At 42.0% G+C, this 14,944-nt stretch overlaps 1 long non-coding RNA gene across 1 annotated transcript in view; it reads right to left on the reverse strand.

Moving 5' to 3' along the window:
• Positions 1-6,753: 6,753 nt before the first annotated feature.
• LOC141728476 (uncharacterized) overlaps positions 6,754-14,944 on the reverse strand; it is a 49,284-nt gene continuing 41,093 nt past the window's right edge. The window contains exon 6 of the long non-coding RNA XR_012579418.1: positions 6,754-14,937. This is a non-coding gene — a long non-coding RNA (uncharacterized LOC141728476). The remainder of the gene's footprint in view (positions 14,938-14,944) is intronic.

Consider the following 14,944-nt stretch of genomic DNA (forward strand, 5'->3'; position numbering starts at 1 on the left):
ACAATTTGCCACACGGCTCATCCCTGCTGGGTGGGAAAGCAAGGCTTGCTGGTGAGGCTTCCTTTGAGTTCTGCTCCTTTTTAAACCTGTTATAAGCAAAACTGGCCCTTGCTTTAACCTTTGCACCAAAGCAGAAAGGAAGAGGAGAAGCCCAAGAGTATTGCTGAGGGTGTATTTGAGATTGTATCTTGGCCTTCATCCAGAGATGATAAAAGAATAAACTGGAAAAGTATGATTATTAAAAAAAAAAAAAAAGAAACCAGAAAAGTGCTTTACATACTGGAAAGTATCATCATCCTTTTGATACTTCTTGGGTCTTTCAGAGCTTTTCTTGAGAAACCAGAGCACAGCTAGGCTGGCATGTTGGAGCAGCAAATGCCAATGTGGGCAAGTGGGGACTCTATATACAGCCAGAGTTGCTCTGCTGCTTCAGAAGAACCAAGTTACAGCCCCTGGATGATCTTGAAGCCAATTATCCCCCTTTTCCCCCCACAAGGGAGGGAGGGAACAATTGAAGCTGCAGCTCCTCAGCAGTTGGCCTTGATCCTGCTGTAAGGGAAGGAGTGCAGTGATGCTCTGAAGGGCTCAAGGAGCTTCTATTTAAAGGACTCCAAAAATAATTAGAACCAGAGATCTCCTGGATCAGACGCACAGAGCAGAGCTTCCTTAGCTTTGTTTACCTCTCTTTGCATACAACTACTGTCTCCAAGTTTCTAGTACAAATTTGGATTCTCCAACAAGGCTAATTCCATGGAGGAGATCTAGCCAGGCCTTACAAACCCTTCCTGTTTCACTGTTGTTAGTGATTCATAACCACACAAGTAACTTATTTAAACACCCAAATCTCAGGGATTTAATTGTGTTTCTTTAAGGCTAAACATGCATTTACATGTTTTGAAATCTCAGAGCCAACCACGACCAGCTGTTCTTGTTACTTCAGTATGTAGACTTTGGCATCACCTTTTTTTGTCTAAGGAAGGACAAAGGAAGTTCTCTAATGGCCAGTCTGACCTAGAAAATGAGGGCATCAGCTACACAGAGAGGCCCCTCTGATCATCAGCTTGTAAGTGGCTCAGTTTTTTCTCCTCACAAACATATAGGAATCATGGAAATCAGAGAACACACTGGAATGTTCAGTAGTTTGCAACTGCAGAAGCTCTGAAGGAAACATTATAGAAAAGAAAAATTTTAAAAAATAGTATCTTCTGTTTTCCTTCTGTTTTTTTTTCCCTCTAAGTATTGTTGGTCATGGTCTGCAGAGAAGACATTTTCTTGCCTACAAGCATTATATGGGACCCAACATCAGCTCGATCCTGCTCTTCACCCTTATCAGCCTTGGAAAAGCCCCAAGGCAGTGAACAGCACAATTTGATGGTACTTCAGGCAGGTGCAAATCAAAGGAGTGAAAAACTCATCTACTTCCAATTTAGTGTTTGCATAGAGGTGTGATAAATAGGTATGATTAGTGCTGATAAAAATTGAAACAGTAATTGATATTGATACAGTAATTAATATTTGAGAATAATAAATAGTTGATGGGATAATTGGGCAAACATAAGAGAGGCAAGGCCCTGTGCTCTGACAAAGCAGAAAACAGAGAAGCACAAATGCTTTGCAATTTGTGTGTGAGCAGTGCTGGGTACCTGGGGGAGGATGAGTGATCTTCTTTTAAGGGAATGATCTGGACTTTGAGAATGCTCCTGTGAAAATTGCATATTTTATGATTGGCTTTTTGCAAACATTGAAATGAATATTATATGTGTTATGTTAGAAAGTTATGCTATATTATTTTCCTATGTAGTGTGTTAAATACAGTTTTAAGTTATAACATAATTTAAAGAGAGGACTCGCACTGAGACAGCAGCCACAGGACAGCTAAATCTTTCAGAGAAAAAGAATTTATTGCTCCATTATCAGAAGAAACGAACTTCTTCCTGTCTCACTCAGCCGTGAGGATGCTGTCAGGATTCAGAGGAAGAAGTTGACACTGACCAGACAGAATCCTGTGTTTGAATGGAATTGATGCATCATGGATGAGGTGTATGAATGTGCAACAGGTTGTTGCTTTTAAGGGTTAATCCTCTGTTAACGTGGGTCCTTTTTCAGGCTTATTTTGCCCAAAAAAAGCTATCCGGACTGTCCATAACTCTTTGTTTCTGTTGTCTCATATTGTCCTAAATCCCAATTGTCCAAATTTTATTACTCTAATTACATTACTATTTTTATAACCATTTTATTACTATTACATTTTTAAAAACAAGTGATTGGCGTTTTTCACACCCCTCTCCAACATCTCCCAAGCAGCAGCCAGCCTGGCCTTACTGCAGAGCTTTCCCTTGCCCAAATGTCTTCCAAGACACCAAGCAGTGGCGGGATCCGTTACAGGGCAAGCAATCTGTGTCAACTTGATGCCTCCTTATCAACTCCTATTAAACAGCCACTATTGCACATACTTACAAAGTTTCATTTGTTGTCCTGTTGTTACAAAAAACACTTGATTTTTAAAACTTACTCTTAAGTATCTATCTGGCCTCTCACAGGTGATAATTAACATGCCTGATTATTTTAATAATAATAAATTATTATTATATTTAAGATATATAATAATTATTATATAATTATAATAATATAATTACTATTATATATAATTAATATATATAATTCTATAATATATATAAATTCTATAATATATATACAATTAGATATATAATTATATACTATATAATAATTAATTATAAATTATAATAATTATAATATAATAATTATATAATTATCATATTCTATTATATTTATATAATGTTACAATTTATTTTATTAATAATTTAATAATTTTAAATATAATTGTTTTAATAATAATTAGAAAAAATATCCACAGGTTTCTGTTGAAAGGTGCAGAGATTCAACAGCAAGACAGTGTTTGGATCCATCACAGTGCATATATTGAATGTAAAGCTTCTGGGCTGCCCGAATGAGTGTTTCAGGTGTGCTGATTTTGGTGTGAAGGCTGCACCTTGAGGCAGCCACACAGCTCAAGCCCCGAGCACAAAGGGACTGCAAAAAAGGTTTCTAGAGTTATTTAGCAGCTGGACAAGGAAAGGAATGGCAGGTGCTTGGTTTGTGACCCCTGCCTGCCCCTTGGCAGCAGGACCCGCTCCCTGGGCAAGCTGTGAGTTTAGGTCAGCAGAAGGCGACACCCATGGCAATTCATAATTGCTTTCAGGCTGCCCCAGACACCTAATTCAGGTGCAGTAACAAGAAAAAGAGGCCTCTGTGTCCCAAAAGGCACCCATTTTTGATACCCCAAGCTGGCTGGAGACAGACACTGCAAATATCCTTCCTTTCTGACACAGGTGGGTCATGTTCAGCTCGCTGTACAGCCGGGCAGGGAAATCAGGCAGAGCAAGGTCGAACAGCTCACCTTGCAAATGCTTGCATGAATACTTAATCTCTCTCCTGTGGGCACTCTCACCAGCTTCAATACAACTGCAGATCTTTAATCAAGGAGAGAAAAAGATCTTTAACCCACTGCCTGCCTCCATGGGGCCTTGGGGGTGGGAGGCAGAGAGCACAGTCCTGCACCTGACCACCCCCACCTGCAGCACAGCTCCAGCACCAACCTCAACATCACCACTGTGAAAAATGCCAATCACTTGTTTTTAAAGGTTTTATAGTAATAAAATGGTTATAAAAATAGTAATATAATTAGAGTAATAAAATTTGGACAATTAGGATTAGGACAATATGAGACAATAAAAACAAAGAGTTAGGAACAGTCTGGGTACCTCTTTCTGGGCAAGATAAGCCCAAAAAAGCACACCTGTTAATAGACGATTAACCCTTAAAAGCAACAGCCTGTTGCATATTCATACACCTCACACATGATGCATAAATTCCATTCAAACACAGGATTCTGTCTGGTCAGTGTCAACTTCTTCCTCTGAATCCTGACAACATCATCAGGGCTGAGCAAGGCAGGAAGAACTCAATAAGAGAGCAATAAATTCTCTTTCTCTGAAAGATTCAGATGTCCTGTGGCTGCTATCTCAGTGCAAGCCCTCTCTTAAAGAAAGTATCTTACACAGCATAGCTTCTATTTTAACATTATGTTATAACCTAAAACTATATTTAACACACCACTTAAGAAAACTAATACAGCATAACTTTCTAACACAACACATATAACATTCATTGTAATATTTGCAAAAAGCCAATCATAAAATATACATTTTTCAAAACCACAATGATTTTAGTTACACAGAGCCCTAGCAGAGCTGAATCTTTCTGCTTTTCACACACAGAAGGTTGCAATCACATTTCCTGGCAAACCACTCCTATTCTCTCAAGTCCCAGAAACAGCAGTTAATGTTCTCCAGTTCAGTAAACCATCAATTCTACCACCACAGAGGGAAAAACTCTAAAAAAATCTCCTCTTAACAACCTCACACAAAAAAAAGCAAAATAAAAAACCAAAACCACTTACCCCTTCAGGCTTGCTCCCTGCAACATGGGTGAAGTTTCCAGGCTCTGTAGAGATGCCAAATGTCTCCCACCCAGGGAAAAACTCACAGGTACCCAAACCTGAGGCCACTGCAGATTGGGCAACCCTAATTCCATCCCCACCACTAGTTCCCCCTGGCCTGGGCCAGCTACTGAGTGATTCAGGGCCCCCTCCTTTTCTTCCTCCTCCTCCTCATCGATGATTGGGAGCAGACACTTGTGCAGCTTTGGGAGGTGCTGCCCCAAACCAGCCATTGCTTCTGGAAGCAGCAGGTGACCTCTCTAAGGATGCCCACCTGTGCTGGCCCTTCAGGACACAGACTGAGCTTCCAAAAAAACCACTGAAAATGGAATTTGTGCCCTGCTTAGAGCTGAGGAAAGGCAATTCCTAAGTCATGCTGAGTTCATAATTTCATGGAAACACAAAGTCTGCTGAATCATAATCCACGGGTTTTACCTTCTTGGGGCAGGAGACAAAGTTATACCGAAAATGTTGTTTACAGACATCTCTATTTGGAAACAAATGCTTGAGTTACTGCACTAAATTGTGTCAGCTAAAGCGGATGGAAATCAGATCATTTAAAAGCAGACAGCTCTCCTGTATTGTTTCAGCAGAATAATCTCTTTTGCATAGCCAGTTAAGGAGCTCATTTTTGGGGAAAACAAACACATCTTTTACGATTATGCCCATTCGAAGCTGTTTCTTGTACTCTAAATTGTCACACACGAAGGATCAATGGCATTCTCAGATGATGATTTAATTAAAAACTCCTCCTTTCCTCAAGATGGGAGCTGCAAAACCTCTCTGAATGGCTGATGGATGATTTGCTATTACCTTGCCTGCTTTCTTTTTAATTTTTTTTTTCAGAATTTTAATTGCTGCCATTTGAGGATTATTGATTACCTGTAATTGCTCCTTTTCCCAGGCATCTCCCTAGTTATCTGCAGCTAAGTGATCTCTGCAAAAGACGAAAGCAGAGTACTTCAGAGCTTAATGGTTTTCATTAGCTGTTAATGAACACTGATAGGGTGACAGCTGGACGCTGCAGTGGCCTGAACTTTGAAAGTGGATGAGACTGAAAATTCCTTTTCCTTAAGAAAAAACACTAAAAGCACCAAACCCCGTTTTTATACACTAGTCACATTAAACAGAAAACGGACCAATGAAGTCTTTACAGCACGGGACACTGCTGTGTGACCGTGGTCACAAGGGTTTGCAGGTGAAGAGAGAGGCGAGAATGTTGATTCCATGATCAGAAGGCTTGATTTATTATTTTATGATATATATATAACATATGACTAGACTAAAAAGAAATAGAAAGGAAAGGTTTCTTCAGAAAGCTAGCTAAGCTAAGAATAGAAAAAGCATGAATAACAAAGATCTGTGTCTCGGCAGAGATCGAGAGCAACTCTGCTGTGAGTGGTCCAGTAAATCCAAACATCCACAGAAGACCCATCATGGATCCACCTGTTGCGTTCCACAGCAGCAGATAACCATTGTTTACACTTTGTTGCTGAAACTTCTCAGCTTCAGCAGGAAAAAATCCTAAGAAAGGATTTTAATGAAAAGATGTCTGCGACACTCCTGAGTGCAAAGAAAAATCCCCCTCTGCCTTCCAGAGCAGGCACTCACTTCAGAGCGATGTCATTCCCACAGGCACAGAGGGATCCAAGGCACAGCCACCAGATCCAGAGGAACTGGACTAAAGGGGATTCTGTTTTTCAAGCTCCTAATTCTGTCTGCTCTGCTCAGCCCTTCAGACAAAGGGGTTTGCTCAATTTACCAGCACTCAGCTCACAAACTGCTGAGAGCTCGGACTTGGTTCTGGATTCTGCAGGAGCTTGAGACACACAGTTGTTTCCCACACCTTTGTCTTATTTACAACCCAAATTCCATGGAAATATTTAAAACGTGCAGCAGAATCACCCTGTGCAAAGCTCATTTTCCTCCTTAGGTCTTTTTCTTGGCATTCCAAGTACATTTAAAAGCTCAAACATTTCAAAATAACAGGGTCAAAAATGCTGTTACACAGGGAGCATCAAGTGCAATGAGCATGAAGCTACCCTTTGCTGCAGGTTTAAGGTAATGCTTTCAGTTTAGTCTGAGAATTATAATCTCAAATTACAGCAAATGATCCTGTTAGAGTTGATCTGATAATTCTGGTGTAACTTGGTATAAAGATATTATGATTAAATAAAAAAAAAAAACCCACCCTGCATCATTAATTTCAGAGCAATTATTTTTAGAAACTGATCATCAGCTAAGTGGGAGCTCATTACCAGATTTTGTCTAGAAATAAGTTTTCACTAGTGAGTGCCTGCCCACAAGACTTAAATAACAAAAAAATGATGAAACGTGGTGGTAGAAATTTAAGAATTTTTTTCCTTAATTTTTTTTTCCAGTGCTGACACTGACTTGCAGCCCAGGGAGGAAAACAACCCCAGCTCTGCCCTGGCCCCAGCACTGCAAGCAGGTACCCCTGTGCTGTGGGAAATCCCTCTCATCCACAGCCTGCAGGAGCACCCCTGTGCACTGGGAAAACAGGAGACAAGGAGCTGGAGCAGTTGGAGGCTGGAGAAGCTTTGGCCCTTGGTCATGGTTTGACACTGGGGCAATGCTAGGCACCCACAAAAGCTATTCACTCACCTTGCCCTGCCAAAGCTGGGCAGTGGAGAAGGGAAAAAAATCAACAAAGGGTTCATGAGTTGAGAAAAGGATCAGGAGAAAATACTTCAAGGGCAAAACAGGCTCAATTTAAGGGGCAAAGTGGATTTATTATTAACAGAATCAGAGGAGGATAATGAGAAGTAAAATAAGCCCTTGGAACACTTTCTCCCCTCTTCAGCCCCTCTTGCCTTTCCACTGATAGTGCAAGGGGACAGGGCATGAGGGTTTTGGCCAGTTCATCACTGAGATTTTCTTCTGCTGCTCTGGGAGAGGAATCCTTCCCCTATAAGGCTGTGGGCTCCCTTCCACAGGAGACAGCTCTCTGTGAACTTCCCCAGCGTGGGTCCTCTCATGAGCAGCAGCCAAACCTCACCTGCTGCAATGTGAGTCCCTTCCATGAGCACACAGTCCTCCCAAATCAGCTGCAATGTGAGTCCCTTCCACGGGCACACAGTCCTCCCAAAACTGCTGCAATGTGAGTCCCTTCCACGGGCACACAGTCCTCCCAAAACTGCTGCAATGTGAGTCCCTTCCACGGGCACACAATTCTCCCAAATCAGCTGCAATGTGAGTCCCTTCCATGGGCACACAATCCTCACAAATAAGCTGTGAGTCCCTTCCATGGGCACACAGTCCTCACAGATCAGCTGCAATGTGAGTCCCTTCCATGGCCACAATCCTCCCAAATCAGCTGCCATCTGAGTTCCTTCCATGGGCACACAGTCCTCACAAATCAGCTGCAATGTGAGTCCCTTCCACGGGCACACAGCCCTCCCAAAACTGCTGCAACGTGAGTCCCTTCCATGGCCACAATCCTCCTAAAACTGCTGCAATGTGAGTCCCTTCCATGGCCACAATACTCCTAAAACTGCTGTGATGTGGGTCTCTTCCCAAGGAGTGCAGTCCCCCAAAGACAGGCTGCTCCAGCCTGGAAGCTGGGCCCCCTCTCTCCACTGTGTCCCCCACTGGATCATGGCCTCCTCCAGGCATCCACCTGCTCTGGTGTGGGGACCTCCTCCAAGGGCTGAGGGTGGATCTCTGCTTTCCCCATGGATCCTCCCAGGCTGTGGGTGCATCTCTGCATTCCCCATGGATCCTCACAGGCTGTGGGTGGATCTCTGCATCCCCTGTGGATCCCCATGGTCTGCAGAGGCACAGCTGCTTCACCAAGGCCTTCACCAGGCCTCACCATGGTCTCACCACCTCCTGCAGAGGAATCTTGGGTCTGGCACCTGGGAGCACCTCCTGCCCCTCCTTCTCCACTGACCTCAGTGTCTCCATGTTGTTTCCCTCACATATTCTACCTCCTCCTCTTCTCTGGCTAGAAGCAAAACTGTGTGCCCTTTGTTTTGATTTTCTTCTCAAATATGTAATCACAGAGGCATTGCCAACCTCTCTACTTGGCCCAGGTTTGGCCAGCAGCCTGTCCATCTTCACAACTATCAGGGATTGGTGCTGCTGGACATGGTGGGAAGCCTCCAGCAGCTTCTCACAGGAGCCACCCCTGTGACCCCCTCTACTCCCAAAAACCAGGCCATGCAAAACCAATGCACCCCTGCACCCTTGCAGTGGGCTTGCATGTGAAAAATGTCAATCACTTAAAAAAAATTTAGAAGTTTTATAGTAATAAAATGGTTATAAAATAGCAATATAATTAGAGTAATAAAAATTTGGACAATTAGGATTAGGACAATATGAGACAACAGAAACAAAGAGTTATGGACAGTCTGGGTACCTCTTTCTGGGCAAAATAAGCCCAAAAAAGGACACAGTTAACAGAGGATTAACCCTTAAAAGCAACAGCCTGTTGCATATTCATACTCCTCACACATGATGCATCAATTCCATTCAAACACAGGATTCTGCCTGGTCAGTGTCAGCTTCTTCCTCTGAATCCTGACAGCACCTTCAGGGCTGAGCAATGTGGGAGGAACTTCATTTCTTCTGATAATGGAGCAATAAATTCTTTTTCTCTGAAAGATTTAGGTGTCCTGTGGTTGCTATCTCAGTGTGAGTACCTCATTCCTGTCTTTAAAAAAAGTATCTTACAGAGCATAGTTTCTATTTTAACATTATGTCATAACCTAAAACTGTATTTAACAAACTAATTAATAAAATTAACACAGCAAAACTTTCTAACATAACACATATAATATTCATTTCAATGTTTGCAAAAAGCCAATCATAAAATACGCATTTTTCACATTCAGATCCAGCAAACCTTCTCGTGGCATAACCACATGGCAGACCACTTGTAAAGGATATTGCTGGAAATGCAAAAGGAAGTGCAGCAGGCAGGAGAGGGACATTTGAAGGGAATCTTGGATATCTAACCCAGTTGGAAAAGACAGCTTGAGTTGGCAGCTAATTGGGAGCCTTGGGAAAAGCTTTCCCAGCTGCAGGCACCAAGCAGTTCAGGGAGATAGGAGTTACAGGTTTTCTGCAGAAAAAAGCTGACTCTTAAATTGAGTATAGTACTGACGGTAAATGCATTTCATCACCAAATTATAGACCTATAAAAAAGTACAACAGAGGAAAAGAAAAAAGAAACTAAGTACATGTCAAGCTTTCTGAGCCTTTTTTCACTTTTCCGGGGAAAATTTTATTCTGGTACATTGGCAGATACAGCACAGGTGAGAATGTTTTCGCTTAAATAATTGCCAGTAGGCTGACGCAATTAATTCTTTTTTTTTTTTTTTCAAATAAAAAAGAGATTAAATACTGAGACTTATTTAGTAAAAATGATGGCCAGGACAATGATTTTATTTTGTAACAATGTGGAGGTTTTTTTAATACACATGAAAATAATCATTGTAGTTCTACATTCTGAAGAAGAGTCATTTATTCTGAAGGAAAAGATAAAGATTAACTGTTAAATTTCTGGGGTGACCTTCATTATTAAATCTCTGCTCTGCAGAGAGCAGCAGACATTCTTAAGCCACATGGTGGCAATTTCAGCTGCCTTTACTCTTGAGTGCTTCAGTGCCACAAAGCAAGACCGACATCAAATCCAGGAAAAAAGATGATGAAAGGAATGAAGAGGTTCTTCTGGGTACAGAAATCAACTTTAAAAAGCTGGACCCTCCAGTCAGAGTGAGTTATGCATTTAACAAGTGCGGTGAATTAAAGAATTAAGTGGGGACAGATTTTTTCTTATTTTCACGAAGAAAGCAACATTTGGAAAGCAGAGGAAAATGTGGCATAGAAATAGAGGGGCAGAGAGCAGGATTGGAAGGAAGAAACAGAGGATTTCACAGTGGACTCCTTCTCAAAGGCTCACTATAAATATTATCCCTGTCCAGCTGGGGGAAGTTTCTTGCGGTGCTTTGGTAAATAATCTTTTTTTCTTTTTGTCATCAAATATGCTTAAAAGGATATTTTTTTCATGTGATTCCAACTCAGAAGTTTGGCTTGAACCCTCCTTCTTTGGAAGGCAATCAAATTTTATTTTTGCCTTCAGTCAGGCCAGTGTTGGGCTGATGGGGAAGTGGATGGACAGTGAGTAGGGGCATTGTGCACACCTGTGTATTGACAGCAGAGAAGATAAAAGTCAATAAGTCAGATAAATCCTGCTGTTAGGGACTTAGGGAAACTTGAGATGGTCCCACAAGTCGGGACAGAGAGGGACTTCTTCACATTATCTCATGTGCCCAAATTAAGAGGAAGTCACAGAGTGGTTGTTGTGGGTGTCTTCTCCCAGGTGACAAGTGATAGGAAATGGCTTCAAGTTGCACCAGGGGATCTTTAGATTGGATGACAGGAAAAGCTTCTTCACTGAAATGGGTGTTAAGCATTGGGAAGGGGTGGAGTCACCAGCCCTGGAGGTATTTAAAAGCCACTTAGATGTTGTGCCTGGGGCATGAGTTAGTGCTGAGCTGGCCGTGCTGTGTAATGGTTGGACTCCAAGATCTTGGGTTTGCAACCCAAACAATTCTGTGATTGTGTAAGAAAGAAGAGTGATGCAGAGCACTCACACTGGACAGTTGGCTGTACTAGACAGGCATCTGTATTTGATGCATAAATCCAGATGATGTGAACATGAAACCTGTCCATGGTGTAACACAGTTAAGGCAAAGGCACACATTTGAGCACCTGACCAAGCAACGTGGAAGCACATCCACTGCTAACTGCAGGAATACATCAAGCCTTGGCTTGCTCCACCAATATCCTGGAAGAAAATTACCTTGTGGGATGGGAGAGCAGCCACTAGGTGGGATAACAGCCTAGCAGGGAGATGCATGCACCCAGCCTTGGGCCAACATCGCTCACAGGAGTCCCACAAATAAAGCCCTGAGCTCTGTGTCAAACCTGCCTTGGCCAGGGAGCAGCTCTAGGAGACCTCAACATGTCTGGCAATATTCATATATGTCCTCTGTTCTTGCTCTGTTCACATGCAAATGTTTTTATGGCTATACTATTGCACAGTCCCATAATTGAACTTGCCACATTTTCAAACATCCTAGCAGGGCTGTTCCAGAGCTCAAGAAGAAACTCCAATACTATAGTAAAAGAAATGGACAAAGCTCTTGAAATCAAACAATCATCAGATTAATTAGTTAATTAATTAATTTGCATCAGAACAAATTTGACCTGTAGATTTCTCTCCTATGTTTTATGGAGTAAGAAAAAAAAAATTATAGTCTTGCTTTGATATTTACAACACTCCTTTTATGCATCCTTAATGGCATTGTTTATAAAAAATGCATTAACTGTTCTGTTTTGCTTCAGGCAGGGGGGATCCTTTACAGGATAGGCAGCTTAATTTGGACCCTAACAATGACAATGTTCCACGAATTAATATATCTGGGAGATAAACTCCCAAGCAAAGATGTAAGAGCAGGAACTTGACCTTTGCACATGAATATTCTTAAGGAGAAAGGAAGAGGGATTGTTTCCCTCCTTACAGTTTAAAGTAGATCAGAAACCTCCCAAAAGAGGAGAGAAGCCAGCTGCTAAGTAGGGCATGTAGTGACAGGGCAAAAGGGAATGGCTTCAACTATCAGGGCAGGGTCAAATTAAATATTAGGAAGAAATTCTTCCCTCTGAAGGTGTTGAAGCCCTGGCACCGGTTGTCCAGAGAAGCTGTGGCTGCCCCATTCCTGGAAGTGTCCAAGGCCAGGCTGGATGGGGCTTGGAGCAACCTGGTCTAGTGAAAAGTGTCCCTACCATGGCAGGAGAGTTGGAACTGGATGCTCCTTAAGGTCCATTCCAAACCATTCTGTGATTCTATGACATAGATAAAATAAGGCTTAATAAAAACCACCATCTTACACAAACACATACACAAAGTTTCTGTATGTTTTGGGTTTTCCTTTCCCAGATTTTTATATATGGAATCATTGCATTCCCCTTATTTCTCTTTGCTCACGAAGGCTTTGTACAATAGGACAGGGATTGGCTTGTCCCAAACCCACCTGCAGGCCAAAGGATTGATTACCCTCACATCTGCTCCCTCCCAGGAGTCTCTATGACACTGCAAACCTTGCTTCCATTGACAGGTTGCCATAATAATAAAAAAAAATATATAGGAAATAAAGCCCATATAAGAAAAGGCCTTACACTGAGGCTTCCACTTTGCCAGGAGACAGAAAGTGATTTCTGCAGGTTAACAATTCAGTGATAAGTTGGGCATATATGTATGAATATGTGGTTATGCATCCACAGTACTTTGATAACAGAGAAGATGCTGAAAATGCCTCCTACATGAGTGAAGGATCAAGGGCCTGTAATCCTAAGAAAAATGCAGGAGAGAAATATTAATAAATCCCAGGCAAATCCCAAACAATATCAAGGCCTGCACGTTTCTTTCAACTATAATCCTGTTCTGCAAAAGCAGGCTGAGGATATAGGGGTTGTTTAAGATGTCAGGGGGGTGTGAATAGATCACTCTGACAGCTAAATTAAGGATGAAAAATATTTTTGGGCATCATACATTGATTTCCCTTCCAATGAGAGCCTCACCCGCCTCTGAATCTCTAATAGTAAAGATTATGGATCAGCATGGAAAGAATATTCTGGATGATCCAATGTACCTTTCAGTGTGCAGAAGAATGAATTTGATTTCATAGCATTTTCAAAAGGATTTAGAGTTACAAAACTAAATCAGTATTATTTTTGTGTATGAAGCAATAAAAATGAGAGATGCCCTGCTGAGCCTGGATTGCCAAGTCCTTGCTAGAAAACAACCATGTATTAACAATTTTCTAATACAGAGCCACAACAAGATGTAAGTGTGGCAGGAAGGAATCATCATAACATTTCAGAAACTGCTGCTGTCACTCCTGCTGTAATTTCTCATTTATAAGGGAACTTGTACTTTGGAAAGAACAAGCTCTGTCTCTTACACTGTGACAAGCCAGGCTCAGCTAAAAATAGCAACCAGCAAGGAAAAGAAAATAAATACATCCCACACCAGCCTTTGAAAAGTCCTTTGCTCCCCACTGATTTCACCTGAAAATGCCCCCAGAGCCATGCATGTTACCTGTTGAATTTGCAGACAACCCCAGCATGGGAAGAGATGAGGATCTTGACTCCATGTTTCAGAAGGCTGATTTATTGTTTTATGATATATATATATTATATTAAAAGAAAATGATATATTAAAATTATACTAAAAGAATAGAAGAAAGGGTTTCATCAGAAGGCTAGCAAGGAATAGAAAAGAATGATAATAAAATCCTGTGACTGCTCAGCCTCAACACAGGTGGCTGTCATTGGTCATCAAGTAAAAACAATTTCACATGCTGGGTAAACAATTCTCCAAATCACATTCCAAAGCAGCAAAAGCTGAAGCTTCTCAGCTTCTCAGAAAAGATCCTAATGAAAGGATTTTTCCTAAAATATGTCCGTGACACGCTGCCGGACACCTCAAAGAGCTCCCATGTCTCCAGGCTCACTCGGGCTTGTAATTAAAAGAAAAGCTGCAGCTGTTGAGCAATGGACACAAACTCAGCTTCTCTGTGCCCCTTCCTCAGAGCCACTTCTGCTCCTCCTTCCCCGGTGCACCTCGTTTTCTTACAAGATCAATTTGGGGCGTGCAGGTTTAGAGCTCAGGATCCAGGAGATGAGGAGCAAAGGCCCTCTGACAGGCTGAGAGGTGATGTGCAGGTGTCACAGGAAACCAGCCTCTGACACAGACCTGAGCCCTGATGTGCCCACACCACTAGTGCATCCTTTATTCTCCCCTAGCCCTGAGAGAGATGTCAGTCACACTGCCAAAGGACACAGGAGAGCCATGGGGACGAGAACCTTCCACAGTGGCAAGGCTTCGTGCTGTTCCTGTAATTTTTTGTCTGGCAAGTGAAATGTATTTCACCAGAAGGTGGGAAAGGACTTGGAACAAAATTGATCTTGGCTGAGCAAACATTTGACAACGTTCTGTGGGAAACAACCATCTGTCTTGGGAGATATCAACTCCAAGAGATATTGATGGCACTAAAAATATCCGCCTTAGTCCACAGTCCCACGGCATTCAGCTTTCAAGTGTGGAAAGCTTCAATCCTTCAGCAGTAAACCTTTCTATTTATTTTTATTTTGGGAGTGTTGACTTACCAGGTGGTTGGTGAAAGGCTCTGGTTTGTTTGAGATGCAGCCACATGAGTTTCTGGGGCCTGGGATGAGTGGAAACTAGAGAGGAGCTGCAGACAGGTAATTAATATGGATTGAATGGAAAAAGGGCTTTGTGCTCTGCTTCACAAGTACAGACCGTACACAGAGATGGATGTCTCTATCTCAGAAGAGCTTCCTGGAGCAGTTTGGCAGGCTGGTTTCTTCTGAGAA

Source organism: Zonotrichia albicollis, chromosome 3 (assembly GCF_047830755.1).
Source record: "Zonotrichia albicollis isolate bZonAlb1 chromosome 3, bZonAlb1.hap1, whole genome shotgun sequence".
Lineage (NCBI taxonomy): Eukaryota > Metazoa > Chordata > Aves > Passeriformes > Passerellidae > Zonotrichia > Zonotrichia albicollis.